Genomic DNA, 15,790 nt, shown 5'->3' with positions numbered 1-15,790 from the left:
ATATATATATATACATGACTTACTGTTGAATTGTACACTTGAAACTTATTGGATTTCGTTAACCAATGTCACCATAATAAATACAAAAATATATGTTTTGAGGAACTCCCAAACTTTTTCAAAATAACTACATTTTATAATTTAACAAGTACTGTAAGAAAGTTGTAATTTCTCCTCATCTTCACCAACACATTATTTCTTTTTGATTTTAGCCATCCTAGTGCATGTTAAGTGTTATCTCATTGTGGCTTTTATTTGTAATTTACCTAACGACTAATGAAGTTTAGCATCTTTTGATGTATTCACAGACCATGTTTATTTTTGGAGAATTGTATATTCAAATACTTTGCTGATTTTTAAACTGTGTTGTCTTTTGTCGTCAAGTTGCATGATTTCTATATATTCTGGATGTAAGTCTTTTATCAGATATATGATTTGCAAATATTTTCTTCCAATATGTGGGTTGCTTTTTCACTTTCTTGATTGTGTCCTTAAAGTGCAAATAAGTTTTAAATTTTGATTAAGTCCAATTTAATATTTCTTTAGTTGTATGTGTGGTGTCACATCTAAAAAGGATTTAACTAACAAATTCTCAAAGATTATTAACTGCTATGTTTTCTTCTAAGTGTTTTATAGACTTAGCTCTTACATTTAGATCTGTGACTCATTTTTAGTTAAGTTTTATGTATGGTGTAAGAAAGGAGGGAGTCTAATTTCATTCTCTTACATATAGATATATGTAAGAGATGGATATATGTTGTCCCACTATTATTTGTTGAAAAGGTTATTCTCTCTTCATTGAATTGTCTTGATACCTTTGAGAGAAATCAATTGACCACAAATATATGGATTTATCTCTGGATTCTCACTTTTATTCCATTGATCTGTATGTATACACTTATTCTAGTACCATACTTTCTCAATTTTAAAGCTTTGAGGTAAATTTTGAAATTGGAAAGTGTTACTCTTCCAAATTTGTTCTTTTTTCCCCAAGATTATTTACATGAGTATTTTATATGATATTTTATATTTAATAAAATAAGATTTTTTTAGGATCAGTTTGTTAATTTCTGAAAATGAAAATGCATTGGAATTTGGGTAAGGATTACATTGAATTTATTTACCATTTTTGTAATATTGCCATCTTACCAATATTGTTTTTCAATCCATAAACATGAGATGTCTTTCCATTTAAGATTTAATTTTTTATGATTATGCTTTATGGTTTTCAGTGTTCACATTTTGTACTTCTTTTGTTAAATTTATTCCTAGGTATTTTTTTCTTTTTCATGTTATTATAAATGGAATTGTTTTCCTAATTTTATTTCAGATTGTTCGCTGCTAGTGGATAGTAATACAATTGATTTTTGTACATTGATTTCATGTCCAGCAACTATACTGAAGTCATTTATTAATATTAATAGTTTTTTGGGGGCAAATCATTATGATTTTCTATATACGAGATCATATCAACTGCAAAAAAGAGATACTTTTACCTCTTCCTTTCCAATCTGGATTTTTTTTCTTTTTTCTTAATTGCCCTGGCTAGAATGAGTATGGCTATCCTTGTCTTGTCTTGCTTTTAGAGAAAGCATCCAGTCTTCTACCATTAATATGTTAGGTGTGTTTTTCATAGAAGTTATCACGTTGAAGACATTCTCTTCAACTCCTAGGTTTTTGAGTGTTCTTATCATAAAAAAGTTGGATTTTGTCAAATGCCTTTTCTGTATCTATTGTGATAATTATATGGTTTTCTTTTATAACACATTAATATAATGTATTATACTAATTGATTTTCATGTGTCAAATCAGCTTCATTCCTGGATTAAATTCCACTTGTTTGTGGTATATAATCATTTTTATATGTTGCTATATTCAGCTTACTGGTATTTTATTGAGGGCTCTTGAATCTATATTCAAAAGAGATATTTTTGTGTAGTTTTCTTAAGGTGATTTTACCTGATTTTGGCATCAGGGTAAGTTGGTCTCATAGAAGTCAAGAAGTGTTCTGGGCTCTTTCTTGACCTTAAATTTAATGATACTGTGTTTACACCAAGAACCATTCCTTCCTGTTGGCTGTTTCTATTTGCTGATACTTCCTTTTCTTTCCAATCTCACTTTTACTCTTATCCTGATTCTAAGGAGCTGATATTTCTGACATTTCTCTGCTATTGGACTTCCTCTCATAAAGCTTTGCAAGCTTTAAAGCATCATGTAAATATTACTTTCCTAATTTTACTCTTCCCCATTATTAGTAAAACACTGACATACTTCTCAGGATCAGAATACTTTTAGATATTACTGGTAGTCTTTTAATGTGTAGTGTACCGTTTATGCTAAACTTACTATGTACTATAAAATACTGCAAGTGGCACAATAATGGCTTACACAGCACCATACATAAACTCAGAAAATCATCACAAAAATTACGGAAAGGGAGGCAGGACAGATATTGCTGGCAGCTGTGGAAAGAGTAGCTCAAAATGATTAAGTATCTGGGAAATGAGAGACTTAAGAGCCCTAGTCTATACTTCTTCCTACAGCACATCTTTCTTATAGAATGATGGAAAAAAAAATGTAATACAACAAGATGACAATATTAAATCTCCTGTACCATATTTATTAATGATTGCATTTCATTTCCACTGTTGGTATTTTTTTTTTTTTTTAACTTGGCCTTTTCTTGCTGAGAACATCATATTGTTAGCAACTGTCATTGTATAGGTATTTTTCATCTTAACACTACTGGTTCAATTAAAAAAAAAAAAACAATTTCTGTGAGTTCACCATAGGAAAACAAGTGGGCATGCAAGTGGGCACCCTCAGAGAGTTTATAATCTGGTAGGGTGTAGAATTTGGTATCCATCTACCTCAAATAGGTGAAAAAAGACTCAAATCTTTGCCAATTCTATGTCATGTGGAAGTCTAATCCTCACCCTTAAAAGATGTATGTAAATTTGGGGGGAAGTTAACATTCTCAGGGCTACCTTGGCCTCTAGCATTAATCCTGGTGCTAAAATTAGCATCTTCCTACATTTTCACATCAAGAACAGCCACATAAACTCCTGTGAGCATCTAGTAGCCCTTTTTACTTTAGATGTTGAGGAACACCTAGGGCTTTGGCTCTTTCTAGTGTTTCCTGCATTAGCAAAATGCTTTTGGCAACTTCTGTGCTGCTCGCTGGTCCCATCCAGCCTCAGGCGGTTCTTCATCTTGTTGGCAACCTCTCTCTCCATCTCTTCTCTGGTTTCTTCTCCCACTCCCATTCATCTTTGTTCAAGAGAAAAACAAATTCCTTCCCTTGGCACACGTAGAGCTGCTTTCCCCTATCAAAAGCCTTGGGGGTGAGGTTATATCAAAAGTCTTTGGGTGGGAAGTAGGAGTGGGGTTCGGCTCACAGTCTACCTCCAAGTATTTCCAAAGGCACACTTTCTACACCAAGAGAGTTTTGTTCTGGAAGAACTTGGGGCCAGCTGTTAATAAAAATTTATCCAACTTAAACATGCAAATCATAATTATACAAGCCATAAAGATGCTGTGTGATAGAGAGGAATAATAAAGTACGATGGGTGTAAAGGGAGAGAGTGTCTAATTCTGTTTGACGATATCAGGACAAGCTTAATGTAGGACACCAACAAGTCAGTCTTGAAGAATATTGATAAGCAGAAAAGTAAGTGGTAAAGAGAAAGCAGAAGAGAATATGACAGGATGATAAGGGACAGGTACCATGAACTTTGTTCTCTTATAGAAAATACATTTGCTAGATCCTGGTAGAGTCAGATTTTTTGTTTGTTTGTTTTTAGGAGGAAAATTCTGGTTTATGAAAGTAGAACTCATTGGTGTGGAAGTGATTAGTGGATTAGTATCAGGGCCTTTATCAATTAAAGCACTATTTATTGCCTTTATCTAACCAGTGGATTCTACCTGGATAAAAAGCAGTGTCTTTAAATTTGAATCAGAGGGGACCAATCCAAGGCATTTCAGAAGTAGATCTGTTGGTTCTTGGTGACTGACTGGATAATAGTGGACAGGGGAGAGGGAGGATGAAAGGTGACCACAGTGGCTTAGCCTGGGTAACCAGAATAATAGTAAGAGCTAGAGTTCACAGGAGGAATGGCCAGACAGGAGAAACTAATGATTAAAATTAATCTACATGTAAACAATAGATTTACATTTAAAAGACAACAGAGCAGCACTTTCTCTTCATTTTTTAGACAAGCAATAATTTAAAAGGGTACTAGAAACTATGCAATAAAAGAAGTACTTTCAGGGATAACTTGAATAAATTTTTATAAAAGCAAGCTCATAAAATAAATTTAATTTAGTGGTAATGGAATTTCACTAAGTGCTGTCCGATCTGTAATTCTAAAGGCCAGGTACTTTGTAGAGAAAATTAGACTGAAAATGCATAGTTTTTGTTTATTCAGTCAATTAACATTCATTAAATTCGTTTAGGGATATTACTAAGTTTATAGTTGGCAGTTTATATACTTGATGACCTAGGTGATTGCTTTTCTGATTGGTTTTAATTATAGGAGCTTGTTTTTCAGGACTGCTTAAGTGGAGGGGAGGAGGAAGGGATGAAAGAAAGACTTTCTGAAGCACTGACTATTATTACCTTAGGCAGCTTGCTGAGTGTTTTACATATTAGAATAGCTTGAAATAGTGGCTAGACTGAAAGACGTGAGTTCAGAACTACCAGGGTAAGAATCTTGCCAATAAATATTTAGCTGTGTCTCAGAAAAAAATTATTAGCTTCCTTAAACTTCCAATATTTTTTCTATAAAACAACACATACCTTGCAGGATTATAAAAGGGATTAGGGTTATGAAAATAAAGTACCTTGTATGAACAGGTGGATGTTCAGGAAATGATTTAAATTACTGTTTAAACTTGGTGCTGACCTCATTATTAACTCATTTTAGAGATGAGGAATCTGGGATTCAGTCAAGTTAAGTAACTAGCCTAAGAGCACAGAATTATGAGGTGGGTGCTGCCTTTTTTAGTAATTGTTATTCCAATCACCTAAAACAGTACCTGGCAGAGGAAGTGCTCAATAGAAATTTGCTGAGTGTTAATAAAAAGCATCTCACATCTAGGCTCCTCTCTTGCTTGACCTCTGAATGCTGGAGGGTCCCTGAGCTCAGTCCTCTGACCACTTCTCTTTTCTACTTCAACTCGCCCTGGGTGATTGTTTTCATTCTCATGCTTCGTATAGTGTGCTTTATTTATCATCTTTTTGTATTTTGCCCATTTTTATTTCTACGGCCCCTTGTTTCTGAGCTCCAGATTCATTTATCTTTTTGAGTTGTGTGTTGATTAGATATCTCTAATTTAACATGCTGAAAGCTGATCATGTGTTATTTCCCCCAAATTCACTCCTTCCCCAGTTTTCTCTGTCTCAGGAAATGACCACTACTCTCCTGGTAGCTTGTAAAAAAACAGGAGTCTTTTGTGATCATTTTCTTCCTCTTATAATCAGGACTTATTGGCTCAACTTTCAAAATGTATCCTTATTTTGAACGCTTCTCTTTATTTTCACAGCCATACATACTTTTTTATCTGGCTTCCTGCTATAGCATCTAACAGGAATCCCTCCTTCCACGCCCTTCCCCCTCCCCAGTCTTTTCTTTCCTTTTTAATCACAGTAAATAGATGTACATTAACATTTACTCCTTTAACCTTTTTAAATACAATTCAGTGGCATTAAGTAAATTCACACTTTTTCATCATCCTAAACAGAAACTCTGCTGCCATTACATAATAATTCCTCAACTTCCCCTTCTCACAGCCCCTGGTAAATTCTACTTTTTCTTTCTATGAATGTGACTACTGTTGGTCCCTCAATGTAAGTGGAATCACATAATATTTGTCCTTTTGGGTCTGGCTTATTTCATTTAGCGTAATGCTTTAAATACTTATCTATTTTATGTATCAGCATTTCATTCCTTTCTAAAGCCAAATACTATTATTACATTGTACGTAGAGACCACGTTTTGTTTATCCATTGATGTACATTTAGGCTGTTTCTGTTTTTTTTTGAATACCATGAATGATGCTGTTATGAACATTGTTTACAACTACCTCTATCTTCAATATTTTGGGCATATACCCCAAAGTGGATTTGCCAGGTCATAGGGTCATTTATGTTTAACCTCCGAGGAACTGCCAAACTGTTTTCCACAGCAGCTACATCAATCATCTCAAATTGCCAACAGCAATGCACAAGTTCCAATTGCTCAACAGCCTCAGGAACACTTGTTATTTTCCATTTTTTTTTTTTTTTTTTTAAATAACAGCCATCCTAATGGCTGAGAAGTGGTCTCCCATAGTCTTCTTGATAAAAGAAACAATGGTCTATGAAAACACCACTGGATTCCCATTTTACTTACAACAAATTCCCAAGTCTTTATTATCACGTACAAGGATAGGAACCCTCAGACCTCATCATTCTTTCTAGTTTACTCGGCTCCAGCCACAATGGTCTCCCAACTGTTCCTGGAATTAAGTCAAACTCATTTTGATGCAGGGCCTTCAATCTTGCTCTTCCTCTGTCTGGAACTATTTCTCACCATTATCATCCTGGTTTCACTTAATTTATATCTCTAATCAAATATCACTTTTTCAGAGAGAACATCCCCAGCACCCAATCTATACAGACTCACTTTCCCATCCCACATACCCTTAACCTCTCACCATCTTTTGCTTTATTTTTCTTCATATCCTTTATCACTCCTAACATTATAGAGTATATTTATTTGTTCTTCATCCATTTTTTCCAGCACGATGTAAGTTCCTTGTGGGTGGGAACTTTTTCTTATTCATTCTTTTTTTTTTTTTTTTTTTTTTGTATTTATAGTGCTTAAAATGGTGCCATGCAAATCAGAGGCACTATATAAGGAATAGGTGGCTACATGTTCGAAGAGGCTCAATAGTTTGAAATATTTAATGTCAATCTATTTACTATTTCATTTTCATCAGAGATGGCCAAATATTCTTTGATGCCTGAAATTTAAAATGCATTTTCCTCTTTTTAGCAGTTCTTACTCTATTGTTCAGTTAAGAAAAGAAGTATCTGATATATATCTTGAATAACGACAATATCATTAAGTATTTACTTGGGCCCAGCATTGCTCCTGGTGCTTGATACACATTACCATGATTTAAAAAAAAAATTCTGCACAGTATTTGCATTTTACAGATTAGAAAATAAGGTTCAGGAAAGGTAAGCTGTCTAAGATCACAGGGTAAGTAAGTGCTAGATCAGGAATTCCAACAAGGCACTGTCTGGCTTCAAAGCTCATTGCTTATTCCACCATGCGACTCGGCAAGACACACTCAGCGATTTGGAGGCCACAGAGAATGGTACCCCACAATCTCTACCTTAAGGAACATGCTATTTAGTCAGAACCATAACAAGGCAAACTTCTACACACATAATTTGAAAGACATCTGGTAATGGAAGAACCAACAAATTGACGTTCCAATGTCTGTACGTGGTCATTAGAGGAATTCAGAAAAGGAAGACACTCCTGGGGGCTGTAGTGGCTGGGAAGTCACCCTGGAAGGAGTGGGACTGTAGCAGGGCTCTGACGGTTGAGTGTGAATTAGATGAGGGAGGTGTAAAGTGAGGTGGAAAGGGTCACACTGCAGACTGGGTGATTCGTCTACGCATTGGCAAGGAATGAGGATCACTTAGTCGAAAATGGGTACAGCAGTCTACTGGACATTCAGTTTACCTCTGGCAGAGTAGACGAGGAGGGAGAATGTTCACTGATGCTTATTCAGCACGTACTAAATGATGCCAAACACTGTGCTATGTGCTATGTAAGAATTATCTACTTAATTTTCAGAACAGTCCTATGAGACTGATACTATTATTCTCATTTAACAGATGGGAAAACAGAGACTAAGGGTAAGATAGGGGTGCATGGTAAGAGAGAAGGATGCGTAGACAGTCTGGGCAAAGATTTTGAATGCTGGGACAAATTGCTTGTCTTTGTTCTATATGTACCAACATTTTTTCCCCCTGACTTGAGGTTTTATTCTCATCTTAATAATGACCAGTGATGCCACCCAAGTGTGGCCTTAAAACTCTCATCAGCTCCCCCCTTCCCAAAGCTATCCCAAACATTGCATTAACAAAGCATGCATGCATGGTCTGCTAGCCTCCGTTCAATCTAGATTGTCACCCTTAAGACTCACTAATTGAAATTCCTTAGTTGCCCCTAATATATCCCCTGGTTCCTCCATTTGAGGACCTATTTTCCAGCCCCCAAAACCTACATAACATAACTCTTTATAGGGAAAACAGATGTGCAGTTTGAGAATTGTTTCAATAGACTAGTGACATTCATTTAGGATACTGTCTCTGGCAAGCCAGAAGTTTCTGTGAATTACAATCTACTCTTCCTAACTCAGAATATTATCAATATAATAAATACTTCATTCTTCCAGTTGCCATTATAAACCATAGTACTTTAAGACTATCTGTCTGGCTTCAAGAGTCAGTAAAATAATTAATAGATTAGAAATTCTGTATTTTATGATTTACCTCCATTGTGTCATAATTTCCACAAGTTTACATAGTATTAGGTGATGTAAGTGTCTAAATGGTAAAGATCATACCACATTTTCAAGCAAGAACTTTATCACTAAGCATTTGTGGGGTTTTTGTTATATATAGGTTAACATGCAAATCTCCACATGATGTATAATATGGCTTCTGAAGAACATCACAGAGGCTGGCTGTTCTATGGGTTGCTGCCATGAAGGACTAATGAAGTATTTTGTGATCCACTGTTCAAACATGCTTGACATCATCGGTGCAAGTTCAGGTTCACTCACAGAGCAGGGAAGGCAGAAAAATAAAGTATTAATGCTTATATGGAGGAGAATGATCAAACAGAAGGGCCTCCCAGTGGAAAAATACTAATAAACATGCTCCAATATGTCAATTTCTAGCCTCTATTTAAAAATATTAGCACAATTAATGAAACATTTTGTTTGATTTATCGTCCTCTTTATTATTACACACTAACTTCTAAGAATAAATTGATATTCTAATAACAAAGATTATGTACCACCAATTTCTGAGATTTCTTCCCCTATTTTTCTAGTCAATGCAATGTATTTCTTTCTTTTGTCTTTTATTTGGACTACCTGAGGGCAACTTCTGAGGCCCCTGAAAAAGTTGATGTGTTCATAATCCTAACAAGTCACTACAGGGCTAATGTATTCAATGTACTACGAGCAATGACACTAGTAAGAGTTATCAGAAAACATCTGTGAATCGAATATAAAGTTCACACTAATTATCAGTTGAATTTTTCCGTGTTTGTTGGGTAACTAATATATATTTTGATACAGAATAGCAAGACTTTGACTTTTTCTAATTCTGTGCATGAATATTAGGCATTTGTAAAATATATGAAACTGTGTCATTTAGCTTTATTTGAATCCTGTTTTTCTACAGAAAGAAGAGTTAAAGAATTACATACATTGTCGGTGAGAACTAATTACATGTCTTCTTTGGAAAAAATTTTGTGTGAGTTCTTCAGAAGATAACTGCATTGGCCAAATGCACTTTGGCATTAATATGTGACTGTAAACCAAAAGTACCAAAATATCTGAAGATTATATTCTGGCAAATGTGAGAAACAGTTTAGTTATTAAAATAAAGATTATTTAACTTTCTTAAATCTACTCCATTCAGCATACATTTTTAAGTGTTCACCTTATACAGATTTTTCTTTGTCTTTTTCTGGAAAATAGAGAAGTAGTATAAAACATTGTCTCTGATCTTCAGAATTCAAAATTTGGGTAAGTCAATGTTTATTTTTATGGAATTTTTATGAAACATAACAATAACAAAAGTAACACAAACGTCAAACATGAGCCAGTATGGAATGACTGACAGAATCTATGAGTGCTGAGGGATATACAAAAGTGTGAGATTACCCTAACAGGTCTGCATAGTTGAAAAATAATGAAAGACAAAAACCGTGATAAACAGCCACAGTGATTTTCATGCAGCTTCTACTTATGATTATTATTATTTTTTAATTCTGGACTGCTGGCTGTCTATGAGAGAAAGAGGTTTGTTGTTAAGTGCTTTGGGTTGTAGTCAGATCACCTGGCTTCTTTCATTTGTCTGTGCAGCTCTGGAAAAGGACTTAAAGCCTCAGTGCCTCAGTTTCCTTTACATAAAATGGGACAAATAAACATATTTGCCTTAAGAAGCTGTCGTAAGGATTAAGTGAGTTAGCACATGTAAAGCATTTAAGACAGTGCCTGCTACTTTGGTTAGCTTCCCTAAATCTTACCTCACTCTGTACCCTAGTCATGGGCTGGGAATATTTTAAGTATTGCTGTTTACCCTCAAGGAAAATTGCTAAAGTACACACCTAAAATTCAGTTAAAAACGTATGTCAGTATAGTCAACAATATTGTATTATAAACTTTGAAGCTGCTAAGAGACTAGATCTTAATGATTTTAACCACAAAAAAGAAACGATAATTATGTGATATGATAAGAGGTGTTAGCTAATGCTACAGTGGTAATTACACTGCAATATGTAAGTGTATCAAACCAACAGGCTGAACATCTTAAATTTCTATAACATTATACGGCACAATTATATCTCAATAAATAAAAATAATAATAAATGCATGTCATAAAGTCCATATAGGATGTAGAAGTGAAGGCATAAAGTCAATAGCAATTTTTAGAAGTTTTATATCTCTAAATAGGTTGAAAATGCTCGGGAGGAAAGGTTTCATTATTGTTATCTGTTATTCCCTAGAGACTCTTTTGTACCACTGTAGACTACGAATAATTTCTGAATCATTCTTATATTTTCATAGAGATGATGCTAAATAATTAGAAAACATATTAAACTAGCTTTGCCAATGATAAACACATTTGTAAATTTATCTGGGGCTAGCACATTTTTGTATAATTTTATTTTTTAAACAAGCTGTCTAATTTTCAAATCCAAATCATAATTTTTCCTTTTAGCAGAAACCCATTACCTTCTGAGGAGTCATCATTAAAACTGATAAAATACACAGGAATATACAGTCAACTGTTTGTTCAGAGCTGATATGGTGGGCTATAAGGGCACAGCGCTTATAGAATTATGCAATTTTGTGGAGTGATTAACCAAGACCCAGTGACCTGTTTGCATACTGTCACCAACGTGAGCCAGAAGTGACAAGAAATCTTCTCAGCAACAGTCGCATGAGAAGGGACTGAATCACCAGTTGAGAGCTGCAGGGGAAACCTGCTTAAGCCTTATCACTGAAGATGATTTAGAACTAGCCATGCCATGCATCTTTTAGTTTTTAATAAATGAGTTCAATTCTTGATTTATTATTTCAAAGCAACTAGTTAGACTTTCGCTGCCCATTCAGGGAAAGCATTCTTGAAACTCCCTCTGTGAGTCCTGAGGGGAAAGCATTTTGTACTCTAACATATGTCTAAGTGCGAAAGCCTCTGCTGCCTGTCTGTGCGGGGGCCGGCTTTCAGGAAAACGCAGGAGAAATAGCAGAGCCGTCTGCTAGCTCTGACAGACAGCACCACTTACGTATGAAAAGCCTTCCCAGTGCTAATGCGATTTACACAACCATAAGACAGGCCTAAAAATTCCAGGAGCAAAGGCAAAACATAAGGCATAAGATGGGACGCAGTCTCAAAGTGCTAACAGCATTTCCACATATCCCAATTTTTAAAAGTTTATAATAACTCCTTCTATTCCTATAGCATCTTTCCTCTGAGAAGTTAAACTTCCTCTGAAGATGCTTTTTATTCATTTTTGAAGTTTTACTTCATCCTGACAATGTTTCCATGGAACAGAAAGAAACGTTTCTGCATTTTACAGGAGAGAAAAACTAAAATCCAATTAAACAAAAGGCGTCAATGTGATGATCACAGAGGAAAGCGACCGAAGCCACATGCGTGCTCTGCTGTGGCAACCCACCACGTCTCCCACGCACAAGGGAGCCTGCAAAAGCTGGTCCCTGCCCCTGGGAGTGGGCTGCACCAAAGATGCTCTCAAGACTCACAAAAGCTTTGGGTTGGTCAGATATAGCTGTGATTTCAAAGCCTTAAACTCTGGTTTTCTTTCAGAACAAGAACCTTGCTTTCAGATTTATAAAGAATAACTGCAGAGACTTCTACTGCCGTCTGGATCACAGTTATTCTTATGGTCCTTAAGCCAACAATGTATTCTCCCTTAACTCAATGACAGCTGTCTTGTACCACGAACTATGGAATCTTCAGAGCTTCAGGGTCATTATTTTGAATTATTTCAATTTCAAGTACGCAAGACTAACACAATAAGACTACAATTCTCACCTTTGATTCTCAATCATAAATTTCATTTGTTTATCAACAGCTCCATTGCTCTCAGCAGTTGCCTTTAAAACAACAAATTAATCTAAATTCATAGAAAATAAATTTATATTAACAAAATATTACATTTATGTCTTAAAATATTCCATGTAAGGTTATTTTAAAAATATCATTTGTTACTTTCAAAAAGTGTCAAGAAGATATTATTGTGAGATTGGCCATTTATTATTTTACAAACATTCACTGAGTACCTACTATGCCTACTATGTATGAGCACAGCACTAAGCTCTGCAGCCACTTACATTGGCCTTTTAAAAGAGGTTGTAGTCTACAGCCATGCCACCCTGAACATGCCCAATCTCGTCTGATATCGGGAGCTAATCAGGGTCGGGCCTGGTTAGTACGTGGATGGGAGACCGCCTAGGAAAACCAGGTGATGTAGGCTTTAAAAAACAAACAAACAAATAAATATAGATATATAAATAAACAAACAAACAAATAAAAAAATGAGGTTGGAAAGCCTGTATACATGGTGTGTTTCAAGACCGACCTACTGAGGATTTGCTTGTTTTGTGGTTGTTGAATAGAGCCAACAATCGATTTAATAAATGCTGGATACTTAGAGATAAAAGCAAAGAAAAAAATGATGGAAGCAAAGGATACTGTTTATTATTTCAGATTCTTGCTATAGGCATTAGACGTGAGGAAGATTACTGAATATTTAAGGTGTTCTGTGGAACATGTATAATTTTTCACTTGGAAGAGCAGAAAATTTTAACAACTGAACCAAATCTATGAAATTACTGCTAGCTTTACTCTAGTCAAACCTGAGCTCTAAAGATAGAGTGGATTTCAGCCTCTACTTCGGAGTATTACAAATAGTTATTTTCTTTTTACTGAACTTTTTGGCATTCAAATCATAAAAACTGACAATAGCTAACATTTATAGAGCAATTTAATGTCTGTCAGATATTTTGTTAAATCTTTTACATGTATCATTTTATTTAGCTCTTCCAATACTTAAGATGATAGCATTATCATCCCCATTTTACAGATGAGTAAAATAAAGCTTACGTAACCTTAAAAAAGAGTGAGGTCAAAGGGTACATAGAGTGTTAGTAACATTAGCCCTCTTGGCACTGATAATATGAAATGGCAGAACATATATTTTCAAATGAGATCTCAGTATTACAACCTGAGATTTAAGAAAAAGTTTCAGCCAGAAGAGGCGACAGTTAACTATCCCTGTGAGGAAGCTGATGTGGCTCAGCCTCCCACTGCTCAAAGGTCTGGCTCTTCCTCAGCAAATTCATGTCACCCTCTTAGCAAGTCAGGGAGATCTACAGTTTATTCCTGAGCAGAGAGAAAAAGTCCACCTTCGGTTCTGCCCCTCCTCTGGTCTTTTTTTCTCTTACATAGGAAAAATCCCTTATCTTCCCATTCGTTTCTCCACTTATGAGAAAAATTGTTAGAAAAGAGGCAGAAAATAGTACATTATATTTCGGATGGGCGGAGGACATCAGACTTATGAGATAGCAGATTCCCCTTTCTTCAGCTCTGGCTGCACTCTATTTCCAAAATCTGAGCTTAGAAAATGAGCAAATTTGGACAAGGCATATTCACCTAGGAATTCCCTAAGTATTTCACGTGCTAGGTGTTGTAACGATAACTTGCTCTCACAGAACACTGGCAGGAGTTTAACGTGACATCCCACAGGACCGACTCTTCTCACGCAGTCTTAAATTCTGTTGTCTGATCAGTGCTGTCTTCTATAAAATAGACGCCTGTGGTAAGATCCCGAAAGCCCCAGAGAATTTTGCTTTGCCTAAAGACTTACTCAACAATTATTTAACAAGTTCAAGGTATTTAGAAATTAAGGGAGGAAAAAGTACTAAAAGAAATGTTTTCTCATTCAGTTAAAGTTACACAAAATCTTCTTTTGAAATGGCTTCTTAAAAACCTACCAAAAGATACGGCATGCATATATTGTTATATGCATAGGCTTATGTGCATTTACGTGTATTTGGGAAAAGTCAATCCAAGAAGCACATTTTAAAAATCGTTTTTAACAGCCTGCATCAGAACTACCACTCATTTCGAAATAATCACCTTATTTTAAAGCCCTGCTGTGTTAATGAGATAAAAAGAGGTTGTAGCTGCTAAGAGCGTTGTGATGTCCAAGAGAAAGAGAAAAATCATATGACTAGCGAGTACACTGATAGTTCTTAGAATTCACTAGTTCCTTGAGGCAGGACTGCATTTCAAGCATTCCAGAGAGAAAACTAATCTATACCTTTAAAAAGGTTTTGAAAAGCAGTTTCAAGAACCGCAGTAACCTTTCATGTTTATCTGTAAATTCTTCTTTCCCCCATCTACAAATATTTTTCCATACTTCTAACGAAACCAAATACCAAGATCTATGGCATCTTTGTACTGAAATAAAATACAGCTGGCATGTCTGCTTTTAAACTCTCCTTCCACAAATAAGAATTCAAGTCTGACTTTGGGCAGTGTGGGTTAGGGGATTCAGCACTGAATTTGGAATGAGAAGATCTAGATGTGCTAGCTCTGTTGCACAGTGGCTTTGTCACATTAAACAAATCACTGAATCTCTATTTTGGACCCTAAATTTCATCACTGACAAAATGGGGTCAATAATAACTAAGGTTAATGTCCCAAAGACTGGCTGTGAATTTCCCATGAGAGAATTTTAAAAGGATAAGCGCTGGCCCCTTCTAGTAGGGATCTTTTTAAGACGGGTCTTTATAAAACTCTTTTCAAGTGAGTGGTAGGAGTGGAGAACAGGTTACAGGGGTGTGGGTGGAAGGCATCCTGGAACCAGGGGTGGCTACATAGGAGCTGGTCTCATGTGGGGTGCGGCAGTGGAGTTCAGGGTGCAGGGGCAGGTATGGAGGCACTGAAGAGAAGTCCAAGAAAAGAAAGCAGTAAGCCTATGGCTGGCACGACAAAATGTTACTAATTACTTGCAATATTTATACCAGAATATTAAGAAAATTACAGGGTAAGATGGATATAGATATGCACACACATATCTATATTGCGTGTGCCCCTCTACTTCATTAGAGCTTATTCTTTTCTGAGTGCAGCCAGCTGGGTTTACCTTCAGTGAGGGCTTCAGTTTCAGAAACTGAAGAATGCCACATTTACGCACGCATCCTGGGGCTAAATCCTGAGGCGATGGCTGCACCCAGAGGTGCTGAACCTTCCAGCTTTAGCCAGTTATTTCCTTTGGACCAAGGCTGTTAATAATATAAGCAGTTGCTTTTATGAGTATCTAATGTTACAGCTATTATTTATCGATTAGAATAAACGATTTATTCACTTGCTACTTAGAAGTTGTGATAAATGCCTTTGTATTCATTTTAAAATATGACTCATTACCATAAGTTATCCACAGCACGGGATTATTATACA

General features: G+C 35.7%; 1 protein-coding gene and 1 pseudogene across 4 annotated transcripts in view; one reads left to right on the top strand and one right to left on the bottom strand.

Annotated features, from left to right (window-relative positions):
* Positions 1-15,790, bottom strand: part of KLF12 (Kruppel like factor 12) — a 237,584-nt gene that overhangs the window by 37,427 nt on the left and 184,367 nt on the right. The window lies entirely within an intron of this gene.
* LOC111745458 lies at positions 12,682-12,800 on the top strand (annotated as a pseudogene).

The sequence above is a fragment of the Pteropus vampyrus genome, unplaced genomic scaffold, assembly GCF_000151845.1.
Source record: "Pteropus vampyrus isolate Shadow unplaced genomic scaffold, Pvam_2.0 Scaffold155, whole genome shotgun sequence".
In the NCBI taxonomy this organism is placed as follows: domain Eukaryota; kingdom Metazoa; phylum Chordata; class Mammalia; order Chiroptera; family Pteropodidae; genus Pteropus; species Pteropus vampyrus.
This window is presented reverse-complemented; position numbering and strand designations above follow the sequence as displayed.